At 45.1% G+C, this 17,337-nt stretch overlaps 1 protein-coding gene across 1 annotated transcript in view; it reads right to left on the minus strand.

Annotated features, from left to right (window-relative positions):
- Positions 1 to 8,694: 8,694 nt before the first annotated feature.
- MGARP (mitochondria localized glutamic acid rich protein) overlaps positions 8,695 to 17,337 on the minus strand; it is a 353,565-nt gene continuing 344,922 nt past the window's right edge. Inside the window, exon 4 of the mRNA XM_069631085.1 lies at positions 8,695 to 8,981. The gene's annotated coding sequence lies outside the window, so the exon portion shown is untranslated. The remainder of the gene's footprint in view (positions 8,982 to 17,337) is intronic.

A 17,337-nucleotide genomic window follows, 5' to 3' on the forward strand; every position in this document is an offset into this window, starting at 1 on the left:
GGTTTGCATGCGTGTGGGCGTTCTGTGTACTTCCCAGCAGTACTTCCCCAGTTACGCCTTCTTTTTCACACGTTGTTCCCCATTCCGCGTGTTACGCCCCGTGTCCCGCCCCCTTCTTGGTGTGTGCGCGGACGTTGTGCGCTTTCCCTGTGTGCGTCACGCACAGCGTTTGAGCTGTTGCAATGACGTGTGCGCCACGCTCGGGTTTGGCGCACATCGCAAGGAAAACACGCGCAGGGACTTCCATGAATCGCACGTGTGCGCCTGTTTTTTCATGCTTGCGCCAAGGTTTTCGGCGCACGTTTGTTCCATGCATCGGCCCCTTAGTCCCACAGTGTTATCAGTGACAAGAAATAGCGAAATTGAGCAAAATAGCAATCCCACAAACAATTAGTAACAGCAAGGAGAAACCCAGAAACCTATTAAGGGTTATTTCGCTGGCAGCACCAACCACAGGGCCCAGGACCTCTTTACAGGGAAGAAACCCCAACAGTTGGTCAGAAGCCAACCAACATTCAAATATTGGGTGAGAAGCCATAACTTTGTGTTCTTTTTGTTAAGTTTCTTTTTGTATTCATGATATCAAAATATCAAATCATGGCAGATCTGGAGTTCTGGACTACAGACTAATATTTTGTTGTTGGACACTTAACACTCTTGATTTCTTTCTTTTCTGTGGATTAGGCAGTCAGGGACAGCAAGGTTTATTATGAAAAAGCAGTCAAATCGTTTGAAATACCACCTTGTCCGTCTCCCAATTCCGACTTACCGTAGGTGTGAGACAGGGGATACAAAATCTAATATTGGACCAAGGCTACTCAACCTCGACCGAAGGCCCACAGGCAAGGTACACAGAAAAGTCCAGGTGACTTTCTTCATTCAAAATCTTTTTGGTAAGCCTTATAATTTAGCTAAGCTGGCCCTCCGACTGCAGCTAGATGTCCCTCATGTGGTGACTGCCCCTAGTGGGAGCTGGTGTGCCGGCTTTCTAGGGTTAGGGGGACAGATAAATCTGGCCCTAAATTATTCCAGACTGCAGTCTCAGAAGGGTGCACCAAATAGTGTGTGGAAAACAAGTACTAAACTAAAATCCGGGAGTACCGGAACAAGGAGCACCATTCAATTTTAATGCCCCAGCTCATCTGTGCACTTGTGAAACTTTAAAAGCAAAACACTGAACAATTTGATTAATTCTTCTAGGATGTGTGATTAGTAGTCGGACATTCCAAATAAAATGGTCGACCGGTTTCAGTGGGGTACCAATCCCTTCTATCCCACTTTCCTCAGGCTACCATCTAATTTTCACCCCACCGCAAGGATTCTCAGGCCCAGAATTGATGTGTTGGCTTTAGCTCCAAGTGGTGGGTCCTCAGCGAGCACTTGACTTGGTCTTAGTCTTAGTCTTTGCCCTGGAATGGTGAACAGGGGGATCAACCCGGAAGCTTGATGACTGCTAGGATTTCTCACGGATCAAGTGACTCCTGGCAAGAGTTCCCCAACCAGGGTGCTCTAAAGTAGGGAAGGTCAATCACCCAACAATGGCGTTTCACATCCAGGAATTCTTGGAGTTGCTGAGCAAGGGTTCCTGAAAAGATGTCCTTCCAGCAGTGCAAGTGTCTAATTTAGGACCAAACAGAAAGCGCATTGCAAGCATGACACCGTTCCCAACTGTGATCTGGGCTGAAGGACTCCAGACAGTGTGGGTCTGATGAAGGAATCAGGGATCAGTCAGTCACAGCCTGTGACTGAACTGGTTTAACCTGGGACAGACTGGTAGAAGGAAACTGCGTGACACAGAGGCAGTGGAGAGAAAAGTCAAGAAAGAATCAAAGATAATTGCAAGGCCGGGGGAGTAAACAAGAGGTGCGAAAAGCACACCAAACTGGAGGCTGCTGCATGTACACCACAGAGAAAGACTGGCGGAGCAAAGCTGTGGGCAGTGCCTGGAGGGGTATAGCTGAGCGTGTGCACAGTACATTTTTGCAAGGACATTTTCTCCTGGAAAAAGGCACTACTTGTCCCATCCCTCGTGGACAACACTATCCAGTTGTTAGTAGCCTAAAAAGGAATTGGGATAGTAATGTGCAAATACTCTGTTGGATTCAACCTTCAACATGCCCACTCTTCACTTTGCCTCCTACTTCACCCACCAATGTCATGCCCCTCTGATGTTTCATTAATCTTAGTTCTCACCCTTACCCTTTAAGCTAATTTCTTCTACTACACTCCTCCCCTGAATACCACTGCTACACTTACTCCCCCTTTCATTGAGTACTATCCGATTCAAACACTCCTTACACTAACCCACTCAATACATAAACATGCACACTGCAGTACTCTTGCACGCACTAAGCAAATACCATACATTCTCCAATAAACGCCTCCACACTCCACCATTCCTTGCTTCCTACTGCTGGTCTCTTGGTCCACCACCTCTTCTGAACTCACCCCCCTCAAAAAAAAAAAAATGAATTGAAGTGGTTTCTTGTCTTCTGCCTTAATCCCCCTCCCCTTGCATAACTTTCCCTGGCCAAACTGGCCAGTCTTCTCCACATGTATGTGCAAGATGCAGAAATTCCATGGGGACCCGAGTGTGCCAATGTTCCAGGTCATGTGAGGGAGCAGGGTCTCTAGGCTCCCTCCCGTAAGTAAGTCCCTGAGTGGTGGAGGCTGATAAATGTTCCTTTGTAGGTTTAATAACATTGTACGGCTTGCTTCCTTGCCATGTAGGCTTAGTTTCAGCGTAGTCGCTCTGCGGCTGAATGCATCTAACCGTCACTGGATCTAGATGCTGGAGGGTTCTGGTCTGCATCTCTGGGTCTCTGTCTCCTTTCTTGCTGCGGGCCATCAGGTCGTTCTCGCTTGGTCGGTCTGCTGGATGTGTGTCTCTGAAAAGAACATGAAAGACCTGCCGAGTATCGTAGTGGAGGCATGGTGTGAGACAAAGGGTTACTGCAAACTTGCAAAAAAATACAAAAAGAAACGGCAAGGATTTGGCCCCTCGCCCCCAGCTGCCATCTTTCCCTCAAGGGTAGGGGGCTGGCTCTGAGTTTCCCCTTGGTAGGGCCTCCCATTCCTGGCTGAGAAGGGTCTTTACCACCCTCATGACAAGGTTAGATTAATAACCTTGTTACACTAAGCACACACTCCCAAGCATATCTGGTACCTGGGCACTGTCAGCATGAGGACTGAACCATATGATGTATTCGAAGCACTAACTGGAAAAAAACTCCATTAATGGTGGAGCCATGCATATAACTGTCAAACAGCATGCCTAGATTGTGAACCTTGTGCTTCACTTGGGTGGACGCGGCAGGAATAAGGGAGGAAGGATCTGGCAAACAGTGGGCAAATGGCTGTAGGAACTCCAAGGAATGTTAAGTATTTCAATCGGGTGATACACCCTGGTGTCAGTCTAGTATGCAGCGCACAGCTGAAATGCTTATTTTATTAAGTCTATAGGTTCAATATTCTGAGTGATATACCACTCATATCACACCCCTTCTCAAATACCCCAGGTCACCATGGACCAGGAATCAGGCTGGTTGGTAAAAGGTAATATTTATTTAAAATTCAAATCGTACATATACTTTTAATAGGTAGCAGCAATCACCAATGTGGTGACAATAACAGATAGGAAGGTATGTAATGCACTTAAATTCACTCTTTAGCAACACAAAATCTAAAACACCAGAGAAAAGAACACTTCTGGCTTGTTTGGAAAGATGGCATTTAAGTTAAAATTTCCCCCTACAATATTCCTCAACCCACAAATAGACAATTTTAACTAGATATAAGGAAGCAGCAGGTAATCAGGAATAACGAATGGAAGACAGAATTCGAATCCAACCTTCCCTCTCCAAACAAGAGAGAAAAATGGATTTGAAATCTTACACTTTTAAAATGACATTCGGAAATGGCTGTGTAAAACAATGAATGTGTGCAGAAATTCTTAAATCAGTACAAATCTCTATGGGAGCAACATTGGAAAGATACTAACAATCATGAGCTATAGTTTGAGCAAAAGTAAACACTTTGAATCTGAATGGAAGTTTGAAAATAATTTAGGATAAAAATCACGCATGTAAAACTTTGCAAAATTGCAGATTCCCGCCTAAAATTAGCAAACGTTTTTGAAGAAAAATGGGTGAAATACACTGATTTGGAGTGCAGTCTTAGGTATGATCCATAGTTGAAATGAAGTCTCTAGCTAGTAAACTGATGGAGATATTGAACGTTGAATGAGAGGCGTTTTTAGAAAAATCGGGTAGTGAAAACAGAAAAGAAACTCAGTTTGGACAAGAAAATATTTACTATAGCTTTACTCTATGACTAGAGCATTCCGGCTAGAATACCAGGGAGGGACAAAGTAAGCTCTGATTTGATTCATGACTTCAACACCAAATCCACAGTGCCCGCCCCGGCAGAACCAGTCGGATCACTCGAAGGAGGATTGTTGTTTTAAGATTTACACAAGATAAAAATGACTAAAGAAATGGCGCTTAGCAAAATAAATCAAAACAGGATGGCAATAAAGATTCTGACAATGTTACAAGTTATTAAGGTAATGAGAGGATGGTTTAGAGATTGGGATGAGACAAGGCAAGGTATGCTATGGTTTGCTATGATTCCTATTAATAATTACAGTCCACTTTAATTTAGGATTTTGGACCGTCAAGGGTTCTGGTCATCACACGGAACGGATCTAACCAAGGACAGCTGGGCAAATCTGGCGGAACAGGATCAGTTGGGCGGTTCTGGGCACCGGACTGCACTGGACTGCCCCTTCTGGTTACTGGATATTGGAGATCAGTGGGATGGCGAGTTTGCAGCAGGCATGCATCTAGTAGTAGCAAGCCAGGTTGGATCAGGATGCTTCCCTTGGGTTTTTGGGATTTTTAGAATTTGAGGCCTGGATGAAAAGCGGTTCAGCAATGCATAGGCCTTGGCTTTGCAATGAAATCTGGAATCAGGATTAAGTAGGATAAAGAAATCAGGAACAGGACGCCACGCAGGAAATCAGGAAGAAATTCAGGAAACAGTGCTTTGTGTGCTGTCATGTTCCCTTATTTATCATGCCAAATGACATCACTAAGGTATATGGCAGGGGCAGGCTTACTACCCACACCCATAATGCTAGGATTGGGCAAGAGCATAGTTTCCGCCTTGCTCTTCACTGATTGGATCACAGAAATGGATGTCATGTTTATGGGATGATTTTTACAATGACTAGAAACCTCCCCTTCTCACTGGAACCAAAATCTAACTTTCCCATAAATACATATTTATACAGTTATAACCTCTGAGAAAATCAGATGCACAGGTTACATATTTTGTGGGTCATATTTCAATCCAAACCCCAGGTCTGTGGGACCCGGTTTTGCCTTTCTGCTACATTTTGTCAATTTTAACCATGAAAAGCATGGCCTAACATTTCCCAACTTTGTACACAGATGCGCTTTTACCCCTGGGATGTGTGTACAAAATGTTAAGTTCGCAACATCAACACTTTCCCCACAATCTGTCATTCTTTACAACTTCTGTAGTAATGATTTCTACCAAGTTTTCAAAGAAGGAGCATAACATTGATTTAAAACTACACACTTTTCATATTTTTCCTCATTCTATAATCACTTAATCCATTTTTTTCTCCCCCCCGCCACCAACTGCAAGCAAATGTCAATTCCTTTTAAGCAGGATGAGGGGCCTCTCTTTTGACTGAAGTTTACTGCCCCTCACACTTGACAGGTGAGAGTCTCAGCCTGCTATTGTCTCAGCCTGGAACAAAGACGAATGTCTGATGACGACTTGGGAAGTCCCTTTGTCCTGGGTATTCAAAGCCTCCAAGCTAGCAATTAGCTTTTTGAAATATATAGTTTATCAACTTATCCTGGGTTTAGCTTTTATTTTCTCATTTTAAATCTTGACTGAAACCTATGAAATCAAAACAGTTTATAGGAGCACTTTTACCAGCAACAAATATTTTTACATTTCTAAATAATCAAGATGGATACATGTATTAGGCATCTGTTTAGGGTCTTTCTCTTACAGCTGATTCTTTAGATACACTTGCTAGGTTTTAGCCGTGTTTCCCGTGTAAATGAAAACACAGTCCCTGGTTGCTTTTCCAAAAGATACTTTTGACAGGAGCTGTCATTCAAATGAGACCTGGTTCCTCTGAGACACAAAGAATGATCCTGGGCATTGCAGGGCCCTTTTAATCACAGTGGTTCATGAGAAATTATGGATTTAGCGCCAAACAGCACTTTGAAGGTTGAAAAAGTGACATTTTAAAGAGGCATTTTGGGGTTTCAGCACAATAATGCTGCCTCTTTCACTTTGCTCTATGTAAAATGTTGCAAAGCACACTGGCACATTTCCGCAGTGAGTACTCTGTTCCACCCCACCTGAAATGTGTGTTGGCAGGGTGGTGCAGCCATTTTCCGGTTGTTACAAAACACAGTTTTGAGAACTTGGCGCACACAGGAGTCAGCACAGCCATTTTGCTGTTTCTTGCCCCAATGCAGCCAAGTAATGTAGCAAGGCACATCTGAGTGGGTAAAAATATCCCACAGGAAAAATCAACAATCGGCGAGCATTCAACTACAGCACATTGCTCTTTATTTCCTCCATTACTGCTAAACATATTGAAAGCATGCAAAAATCAATCAGGCTTCCCATCCATAAAATACATTGGAGCATCATCTGATCTGAATGGCAAGTTGGATCAAAACATGAAATCAGGTGGAGAAGCAGTACAGAGATGAGTGTAGAAGAGAACAAAATATATATATATATATATATATATATATATATATATATATACACACATACACACACATATACATATTTAGATTATTATAGTTTAAGACCAGTCTTTTTTAATTTATTCCAATCAACCTGGACACTTTGATTTAAGCTGCAGTGAGTCACAAGTACAACCACTAAAAAAAATGGACAGCACAAAATGTTTTCTATTCAGCTTAGTTTTCTGCTTCAAACTCCTATGCAAGACTTATTGTGAACCCTGTATTTGGCAAGTATGCCTATGAGGCATGCTTGGCCAAATGTAAATGTGGGCTAAATATTTAAACCGTGTCTAGAAAAACTACAAAAAACACTACCTTCCCCGCATTCTGGGCACATCACTAAAATTGTGAGAAAACCAGGACTGATAACCAACTCATAACTATTCTAAACAATTAACCTTGCAAAAGGGTCTCCACCAAGCTGGTTGCTTCTTCCTGCTGTTACACTGCTTCAGTTGGCTAAACTCCATCCAATGGCAATGTATCTGGATGGTTTGAATCTTCGGAACCATAGTCCTGCTGCACAATCTCACCAGAACCTACTAGCACAGCTTCAACTGTGGAAGCTTCTTCGATCTCCTCACTCATGTCAGCAGCTTCAGAGATCTCAGTCTCGCCTTTTATGGGATTTGTTTAACACAAAGAAAGCATGAAGCAAATGCAGTAGTACAAACAAAAAGAGCACTGATCCCATTAACCATCAGACCACAATTTTAAAGTAAGCTGAATACCAAGCTGAAGCATACTACCTTTATTAAATACAGGCTAATATTTTGCTTTCAGAATTTAAGGGCACTTTGTTTGACCTGTGGATTTATCAGATCACTAATATTAGTGACATTACAGTGCTTTTTTTTTTTTTTTTTTTACGAGTCCAGTTGCAGTCACTGGTATATTGAATATGTGTGAATTCGAAGTTGCACATCCAGCATTCTGTGTATATCAACTGCAACCGGGTAGGTGTTGGAAATCTACATATTAGCTGTAGAAGAGAACTAAAAAGGAGCAGGGTCAAGAACATTACTTAGAGTGCAAACCGCTTAATTATCACACTTACCACTAAAAGAACACATTAGCCTCACTGTAACCAAGTGGTACACTTCAAAACAGCCAACCATATTGGTGAGAAAACTAGTTTATAGCAGACGGTTCAGAGTAAATATTAGGAGACATGAAAAAAACAAAAAGGGATAACAGTACTACTAAGTACTGTTCTGATTGTACCCTGGTATTCAATTGTATTTACCTATGGCACAATATTGTGTTTACATTACCACATACACACCCCTCCCACCAGAACCAGTACCCAATCAAAACAAAATAAAACTGTACAAGCAGATTAAACATTGTAAACAAAACTATTGTACAAACCACATACTAAAAATCACCTAGAAGCTTAACATTTCATGTTAATAGATATTTTGATCAATAGTCCTTGCACATTATCCCAACTGGTTACCCCACGTTTACCCACACCTCAATACCATTTGAAAACATGCAATATGTGCCATAAGAGACCCAAACTATGCAATCAGTTTATGCATGCAGGCTCACAACCTGCTTTGAACACTTTTGCAGTGGTGAGATAGCAAAGCAGTAGTAACGATACTAAAAAGGTGCATGCACAATAAGATCAGAAAAAAGTATCAATTTTCCTTGTTAGTTGGTATTTAGGTAAAAGCAAAAGAAACCAACAGAAAACTATGGATTGAAATAAAACATGAAACCCATTCCAGGTCATGGCTGAATCACTGTTGCCCATACGTTTGAAAGGAAAATAAAACACATATACAAATTGTGCTGCGTAATCTGAAATATCCTCCAATTAGAGAAATCTGTCACCCCATCTCTAGAAACCCACCTAGGAAAAAGACTGAAAGCCAAAAACATTCATAGCAGTTTATTGGACAATCATGTACACACATGTATTCATTCAACACAGCCCAAACCGTATCCATTGTGATAAAGATGCCTTCCCAAAGGTTTATCTTGCAAAGTTTTCAAGAGGTGGTCATAAAAGAAAGAGGTTTAAAAGGTTCTCAAAGCATCTTCTTTGGAAGGAGGTGAAACAAAACATCCCCACAGTGACTTCAAGCCATACACTTGTGAAGTACTGGCCTCCCTTGACTTTTCCCCTCCAACTTGGCAAAGAGATTTCACCTCGATTTTACCCTGGAAAGTGTAAAAAGCAAACTAAGAATTAGACAGTTGTTCTATTCTTTAACTTAAGTCATAAGAGTGAGATTTTTCACATATTTTAAAACAAATACCACAAAAAAAAACACAAAAAGGATGACAAAACACCCAAACTTCATAAAACATTACATTAATGAAACACACAATTTTTGACATACAAGCCTGTGAATATTTTGGATTGCAAATATTACTGGTTGGAAAGAATTTGCCACCCATACTACGAATTTGATCAACCAAAAGCACATCGAGCAATGGGAAGAGTAAATTATATAGAAAGGTTCGGGTTATTTTGTTCATGAAGAACCTAGCTGCCACTGGAGCAGCCTGGTATTTTATACAGAGATTTGTTAAGTCTTATGGTGTATATATTTTCTAAAGCCAGAACTACAAGGTTGTACTAATTCCTTCCAATCAGCTGTTCAGAACATGGTTGCTCTAAATGCACTTGGCCTTTGTGATGCCCTTCAACGCAATATGCAGAATAAATGTGCTTGGTTAGAAAGTTACATTTTTAGAACAAATGGAGTTTACAGATCAAAATGAAAATAACATTTTTATTTAGTCAAGTGCTTGCTGCCTGCTCATGGTTGAATTACAACCAGTTTCTCTAAAAGCTAGTATAAGGTAAAAGCCTAACGGGCAGCAAGACATCTATCCTTTAGAATATCCAGCTACTGTTCTCCTCACTGGTGCTTGTGGGCGAGGTTGGAGCACCACAAAGGTGGAAAGATGGACATCCTATGGAGGGAAATGTTGACCCAAACCCTGGATGGCATAATTTAATTTGGAAGTTGCAGGTGCCCCAGTGATGGCAGATGACCAAGCTTAACCCACAATATTGGATGATCCGATTGTTTATTTGGAGGTCCTGGACAAAACGAGGGTAAATGGCAAGAATTTGCCAATGAAGTCTATGCAACAAGTCAAATTGCAAGGCAGCAAAAATGGAATTCAGTAAATACTCTTCGTAGACACTAAAGCTTCATGAATTTATCAAATCCATTTTCCTCCAGACTGATGGAATGGTTTTGCACCAGCAGATAGACCTGACTCCGCCGCCTAGGTACCTCTGCCTCAACCCTTTGACGTGCACCAGAGCACTTAAATCTCAATATGAAGTAAATATGAGGTCCCATGATCCAATACATCCAAGGAATAACTTGTATGAAATGTAAGAAATGTGACTAAAGCCATGCCTTCAGCTTTTTCCAAAACAGATGTAATTGAACTACTCTGGGTGGAGCAAGGGAGGCATGGATTCATAAAGTTGACTTCAGAGCCAGAGGGGGAAAACAACTGCCTACATGGGAGGAAGGGTGGAATTAGGCAGATACACCAACGCAGAGTTCCTAGAATCAACACAAGAGGACAAAAGCCCGAACAAAGGTTTTGAGAACAAAAAGAAATTAGACCATGAATAGACCGATTATCAAAGCGATGAAAGTTTGCAGAGATTGGTTTTTAACATGGTACCAGACTGAAGGGGATCACAAGGGGATCACAAGTGAAACTTTGACCGCAGAGATCAGCAGAAATTGAAGGACATGATCATGGGGTCCAATCCGATCCAAGAATCAAGAGGCAGCTTCAAAGAGGGATTTGATGAAAAGAAACATGGTCTTGGAAGGTTTATTTGGGAATTGTATACAGATTGGGGGCCAAAACAAGAAACCAAGGTAAGTGAAGTCTCATGGTTCATTAGTGGCGCCACCTGTGTGGTAACTTCCCCAATTCACTCTCTCTTGCTAGGTATCAACCATGTTGGTCGAGGGCATGCTGTTGAGCAGCAGATGATGTAGTCGTAGATTGTTGGTGCTCTGCGAGTCTGAAATAATCCTGTATTATATCCTGATTAACGTTGCTTGCTTGCTTGATACAACTGTGCTTTGGAAGGTACCTGCGCCCACCGTGAGTGATACTGGCGCGATTGGAGGTCGGGGTGAGTGAAAGTTGGCAGAGCAAAGCTGAAGCCGCAAGAGACCTCGAAAGGATGGTCGCCATCTTGCCCGGGAGAGTGCATGGGCCAGGTGGCCATCATGGAGAGTGGCCGATGATATTTAGCTGATCCCAGATTGCGGGTGGCGCCGACATCAAGCGGCAGCGCAACGGGGACTGAGAGGACCGAACCAGTGGCCGGGCCGCGATCTCAGCCGGCAGAGTCTTCCACAGCGAGGCGGGAGAGAGCCCGAAGGTGAATGAAGGGCTGAGGCACCCTGCTGAGAAGGATGAGGCCCGGTGCCTGGCAGAAGCAGCGCGGGCAAACTCTCTCCCGCGATCACACAAGTGAGAGTGCCCGTTGACGGGTGGCGAGTGGAGGCGGCTGCCTTCAGGTGTCTGAGTCTATATTTGCAAAGGCGGGCTGTGTGGAGCATTGGAAGTGGCACACCACTGAGGTGCGCTGCCCATGTTCTGAGGCTGCAATGATGGGCTGTGATCAGGACCCCCGGGTGGCACAGAGGTAAGGTGGCTGTGTGCCTGGGGCCCTGGGTTTGGTGGAACCAACAGGAGGTGGGGGGGCGCACATATAGACGAAAGGAGCACCCAGGTGACAGTGGAGTCCCAGTTGGTTGAGGTGGCCAGAGCGCCTGGGTGGCAGAGGCTGTACGGTGGGGCAGGCCAGCTGCTTGTGGGATAAGCGGAGGGTCCCCTCCCTATCTGCCCCCCTCTGGTGTATGAGGGTGCGTGTGGAAGGGGTGAATATCCTTTCCTGAAGAGTGGACCCTGTAGGCCACAGCGGCTGGGACCGGACCAGTGAGCTGTGGCAAGAAGGGGGATGGGGGAGAAACATACCCCGACCTAATAACCGCAGCACCAGTGAAGCCCTCAGGGGGCACAAGGAGAGAGACTGAAGGAGACCTTGGGAAGCCCCCACATAATATGGACCAGGGGTAAGAAGGGGAGATCCGGCAGCAGGAGCCTGGGTAGGGAGTGAATGAAGCGCTGCCATGACAACAGTGGCTCCCTGCGGATGTGTTGTGTGGGCCAAGTGTGCAACAAATGGCTTGAGGTGACCAGCGCAAGCAGTGGGGCGCCTGAAAAACATGGCGAAGGAGAAAGTCACGAAGGCCGCACAGTAGAGCAAAATTGACAAATTTGTGGTCAGCAGCCCCACTGCAGTGCAGCCTTCCACAAGGGGGGCTGCTAGCATGGACACTCTGACCCAGGGCCCGGCCATCTAGCTAAGTGACATTATGGGGGCCATAGCTGAGTCCCGGTTCTCGGTGGAAGAGAAAATAGATGGGCTGGCTTCAGAGGTCAACATTTTGGGGCAGAACATCTGCAAGCTGTCTTCAAGGGTAGGAGAGGCAGAGCAGCAGATCTCAGTTACAGAGGATGCATTAAAGAAAGACAATTAACTGTGCTATCCCCAAACCTCAAGGTCTTAGAAAGCAGGACGGAAGATAGCGAGGGGAAATAACTTCTGTATCGTGGGGTTGCTGGAGAAAGTGGAGGGTCCCAGCATGGAGCTTTTTCTTGAGCAGTGGCTAGCAGAGCTGATGGCACCCAAAAAACTCTCGAACTTCATCTCTGTAGAAGAACAAGTAACTTAACCATGGTAACTTCTGGATGTTTCTCGCACGTATTCCACATCTTATGATATTTTTGTCTCCAGCTTTAGAATATTTTTTTAGCAGAGGGCGCTGTGCGTTGATGCAGTTGACTAAATGTCCCTCGAAGGACTCTGTCCTGATGTCAACGTCATCAGTGGTACATCTAGCATGCGCAGCGCCTGTTCGCTTCAGTTCTGCTTTTACACCCCTTTTCTTCTTGCAGAATTACTGGCATTTATACGCCCATGGCGGTTTAAGACTTTGAAAGAGCGTAAGGTGTAATGCACAGATATTCTACTGGGGGTAGGATGGGAGGGGTGATGAGGAATAAGTGGGAGGAACATCCAGTCAAAAGAACGTAACCAGGGGTAACCTGTTCTTTGAATGGATTGTGTCCTTCCACGTATTCCTCCTCTTTGGATAGCCTCCCAAAGCAGTGTCAAGTTTCGTGGAGGGAGTTAGAATTTCAGATGTGCTTTAAAGATTTATCATGGACAAAGTGCAATATTGCCTTCCCAAATCCTCCCTCATGAACGCAGGATGAATCCAGACAGTAATATTTTGTAAAAGTGTGAATGGAAGACCATGTGGCTGCTGCACAAATATCATGTATCGGCACCCCTCTGTGTAAAGCAAAAGACGTTGCCATGCCTCTTGTGTAATGGGCCCTACGGCCTTCTGGGGGATTTTTATCAGCCAATCTGTAGCATTCCGTAATGCCTAATATAATCCATCTTGAAAAAGTTTGTTTTGTGATTGCAAGTCACAACGTGTGACCTGTGTACCCAACAAACGGTTGGTTATCTTGATGCAACTTAGCCATCCTAGAGATGTAAAAGCTAAGTGCTTGTCGTGGATCAATCCTATGTAGCCTTTCTCATCCTTTGCAGGACGTGGGGGCAGATAGAAAGTTGGTAACACAATTTTTGGAGATAAATTAAAGTCTGATACAATTTTTGACAGAAAAGTTGGTTTGACTTTAAGAACTACCTTGTCCTTGAAGAAGGTAGTATATGGAGGTTTACAAGATAAGGCCTGAATTTCGCTCACTCTGCAGGCTGATATTAACGCAACTAAAAGTATGGTCTTAAAGGTCAGCAATCTTAATGATATATGATATCGCATTTATAACGCGCCTATACACAAGTGTTTCAAGGCGTGACGAGGCAAGGGAGGGGGAACAGAGCAAAGACAGAGACAATGATCTTACTGGGCAGGTGACACTGAGATCGCGCGACTGCAGGGAGGGAGGAAGGGAAAAAGTGCGGGGGGAAATGGGGAGGAGGCAGTGCAGTACATAGGATAACAATAAAATAAATGAAGACAATAAATAAAAGTGCGGCCAGCTGGTGGCAAGTGCTGGTAGGGGGTTGTAGGGATACAGAAACAGTCCCTGAATGCAAGGGTTGCCAGGGGTGCAGTGAAGGTGTGCAACTGGCGGGGAGGGGACCTTGGTCCGATATCAGAGGGTAGCCAGGTAACCAGTGCAGTTTCAGCCGGGAGATCAGCAGGGGAGAGGAGGAGAGAAAGCAGAAGCAAAGAGGAAGGTCTTGAGGGGATTCCGGAACCGCAGTTTAACCCTCAAGTTTCAGAGAGGCACGGGGGGTGTTCCAGAGGGAGGCCCCAGCAGAAGACAGATCTACCACCAACTCGTTGCTTGGAGAAGCGACTGACCGAGGGAGTTGGAGGCAGACGAGCGAAGAGCTCGAGAAGGAAGATGTTAAGGAAGAGACAGTTGAAGGTATTGCAGCCCCAGGCCCCACAATGCCTTGTGGACAATGCAGAGGGTTTTGAACTTAATCTTCGCTGCCACTGGGAGCCAGTGCAGAGATTTCAGTCCTGGAGGGATACGATCCCTGGGTTTGAGGCCAAGGAAAAGTCTCACAGTCCTGTTTTGGAGTAGAGGCAGGAAGATTTAAAAAGAGGCTGTTGCAGTAGTCCAGCCTAGAGAGAACCAGAGCTCTGGAGACAGTGAGCTTCTGGGGGAAGGAGAGGAGAGGAAGAATACCTCTGAGGAGGATCAGCTAGTAGTGTGACTTCTTAGAGACATCAGAGATGTGACGAGAGAAGGAAAGTGTGGAGTCTAAGATGACCCAAAGGTTTTTAACCTCACAGGTGGGAGCAGGAAGAGGGCCAAGTGAGGCCAGCCAGAAAGTGACAGGAGAGGAGGGAGAAGGTGTGCAGATGAGGAGAATCTCGGTCTTACTGGCAATAAGGCAGAGATAATTGGCGGCACACCATTCCTGCATAGCAGACAGTCAGAGATGAGAGAAGAAGAGGTGGCGGAAGGGAGCCGGAAAATGAGTTGAGTGTCGTCCGCATAGCACTAAGTTGGAGCAGAGAGTGGCAATGCGGTGGGCAAGAAGTGCCAAGTATTTATTGAACAGCCATGGAGAGAGGTTAGACTCCTGGGGAACAACAGAGGTGGAGATAGAGATAGAGGAGAGGGAGGACCCCAGTTGGACCTAGGAGGGTTGATCGGAGAGGAAGGAAGTCAGCCAGCCAGGGCTTGCTCGGTGATACCCAGGTTATCATGGAGACGGTTGAGCAGGATGGCGGGTTGACCATGTCAAAGGCAGAAGAGAGATAAGTAAGAGGACACAGGGGGTTTTGGAATGAAGGTTGGAGAGCAGGTCTTCACGTATGTTCAGGATAGCAGTTTCTGTGCTTCTGGCAGCTCTGAAGCAAGACTGATGGTCATGGAGACAACCAACAGATTCAGTGTGAAGATTAAGCTGGGCGATGGCCAGCTTTTCCAAGAGTTTGCCCAGGAAGGGAGTGATGGAGATTGGCCGATAGTTAGCCGGGCAGGAAGGGTCGGCAGAGGGTTTCTTAAGAAGAGGGTGCACAAGGGAATGCTTCAGGGGGGAAGGGAAGAATCCAGTGGCGAAGGAGTTGCTGCAGAAGTCAGCAAGAGCAGGAGCCAGGGTGTCAATGTGGTCCTTGATGGATTTGGAGGAACAGGGGTGAACCTGTTTTGACAAGACTTTCATAGATCAAACTTGTCTAGAAACCTCATCTGGGGAAAAAAGGGGAAAGGCAGTGAAGGAGGGAGGTGTTACGCTCACTTGGTATCCACGGGGACGCCACCTAGCCCTGGTTGGATGATTTGCACTCTCGAACCCTCTCCCGGTCCCGTGGTAAGGCCTCTGAGCAGCGACCAAGTTACTTCACTGGTGCAAGTCCCCCTGTGGGAATCCAGGCCTGCTGCGACTCCGTAGGTTTGCTGCTTTACAGTCTTTATATGCAGTTCTTATGTTCCTCTTAGTTAGAATAATAATGTCTTGCTTCTTTCCTTTTACGTATTGAAAGGTATTTTGGTGTCATGCAGTTTGAAGATGAGCATGGGCCGGTAGGCGAAAGCGCATTGTGCGCGATGCTGTCCGGTGAGTAATGCGCGATGCGTGGCGCTGTTTCGCCTTTTATATTGCTAACCTGTGTCTTTTCTCTCCTTGCCGGTTGCGATCTACCTCTCTGAGCACCGTAATGTTCCAGCAATGATACTGACCAGGAGATGACTACCCAGGTAAGAATTTTGTGGCTTTCTTCATTCGGGAGGAAACGCGAGTAAACGCTTACTAATGCTGTCTTTCTTTCTCCTCCCTCCAGGTTATGGTATTCCAGGATGCAGGCGGTGCCAGCTGATGGAGTTCGTACCTTCAGGTGAGTGGAACTGAAGTCAGCGATGGGTTGAAGACAGGATACTTTTCCATGTAAGTTTTGTAGTGTTCTTTCTCTTTCTGCAGGTCCTCGGTTTCAGGTAATTACGCTGCCCATAGCAGAATAACGCAAAGCATGTTCTGCTGTTTGGGTCTGGTTTAAATAGTCTCAGGTAAAGTAGTCCAGGTAAAATAGTCCCAGGCCTGCCACGCCCAAAGTAGTCCAGGTAAAGTAGTCCCAGGCCTGCAACACCCAAATGACTAGACCGCATATCTCAGTTCCTTGTAACTGAGCTATGTGTGTGCCTCCATGTTGGCTGAACCCCCCATCCCCCAAGTTAAATAGTCCCAGGTAAATAGTCCCATTCTAATGTTGGTCTTCATGATGGTTATGAGCCTGGCGGCAAAGGCGCTAGGACTGACTCCAAGAGAGTCTTGGATGAGGTTTTAAGGCCTTTGACCTGGCTCTAACTAACTGGAAGGCTTACTTGCCAGTGAGGGCCAGGGGCAAGGGTCATGACAGGAGGAGAGGTGGCAGAAGAAAGGCCAGGGAAAGAGCAGGGAATGGACAGGAATGGTGTGGTTCAAACGGCGCGCACATGAAGAATTTTAGAACAAGACTAAGATCCCAAATTGGAACCTGAAACAGAGATGGAGGGAACATGTTAGTGAGTCCCTTTAGAAATTGTATGAATAGCAGCATCTTGAAGTAAGACACCTCTTCCGACATGCGCTTGAAGATTGAATGCGCCACCAAGTATCCATTAATGGTCCCATCCAGATTTGCCAAATGTAACAAAAAGGACAACACCATAGGTGTACTGCACTGAAAAGGGTACACATTCTTTTCTCTGGACCAGCTGCAGAATTTATTACAACAGCAGCGATAGACGGATTTTGTTGCTGCCCAAATCTCCATTACGCCATCTAGGAGTTCCCAATCCTTATATCTCAACCTCTCAGCAACCATGCGTGAAGGTTGAGTGTTGACCTCTGGATGGAGAACCCGACCCTGCTCGCGGGAGAAGGTCCTCTCTTTGTGGAGGACGCACTGGAAGGCAAATGGACATGCCCAGAAGGTCTGCATACCACATCCTCTTGGCCCAATTCGGAGCAATTAGG

Source organism: Ambystoma mexicanum, chromosome 6q, assembly GCF_040938575.1.
Source record: "Ambystoma mexicanum isolate Mex_15411 chromosome 6q, UKY_AmexF1_1, whole genome shotgun sequence".
Lineage (NCBI taxonomy): Eukaryota > Metazoa > Chordata > Amphibia > Caudata > Ambystomatidae > Ambystoma > Ambystoma mexicanum.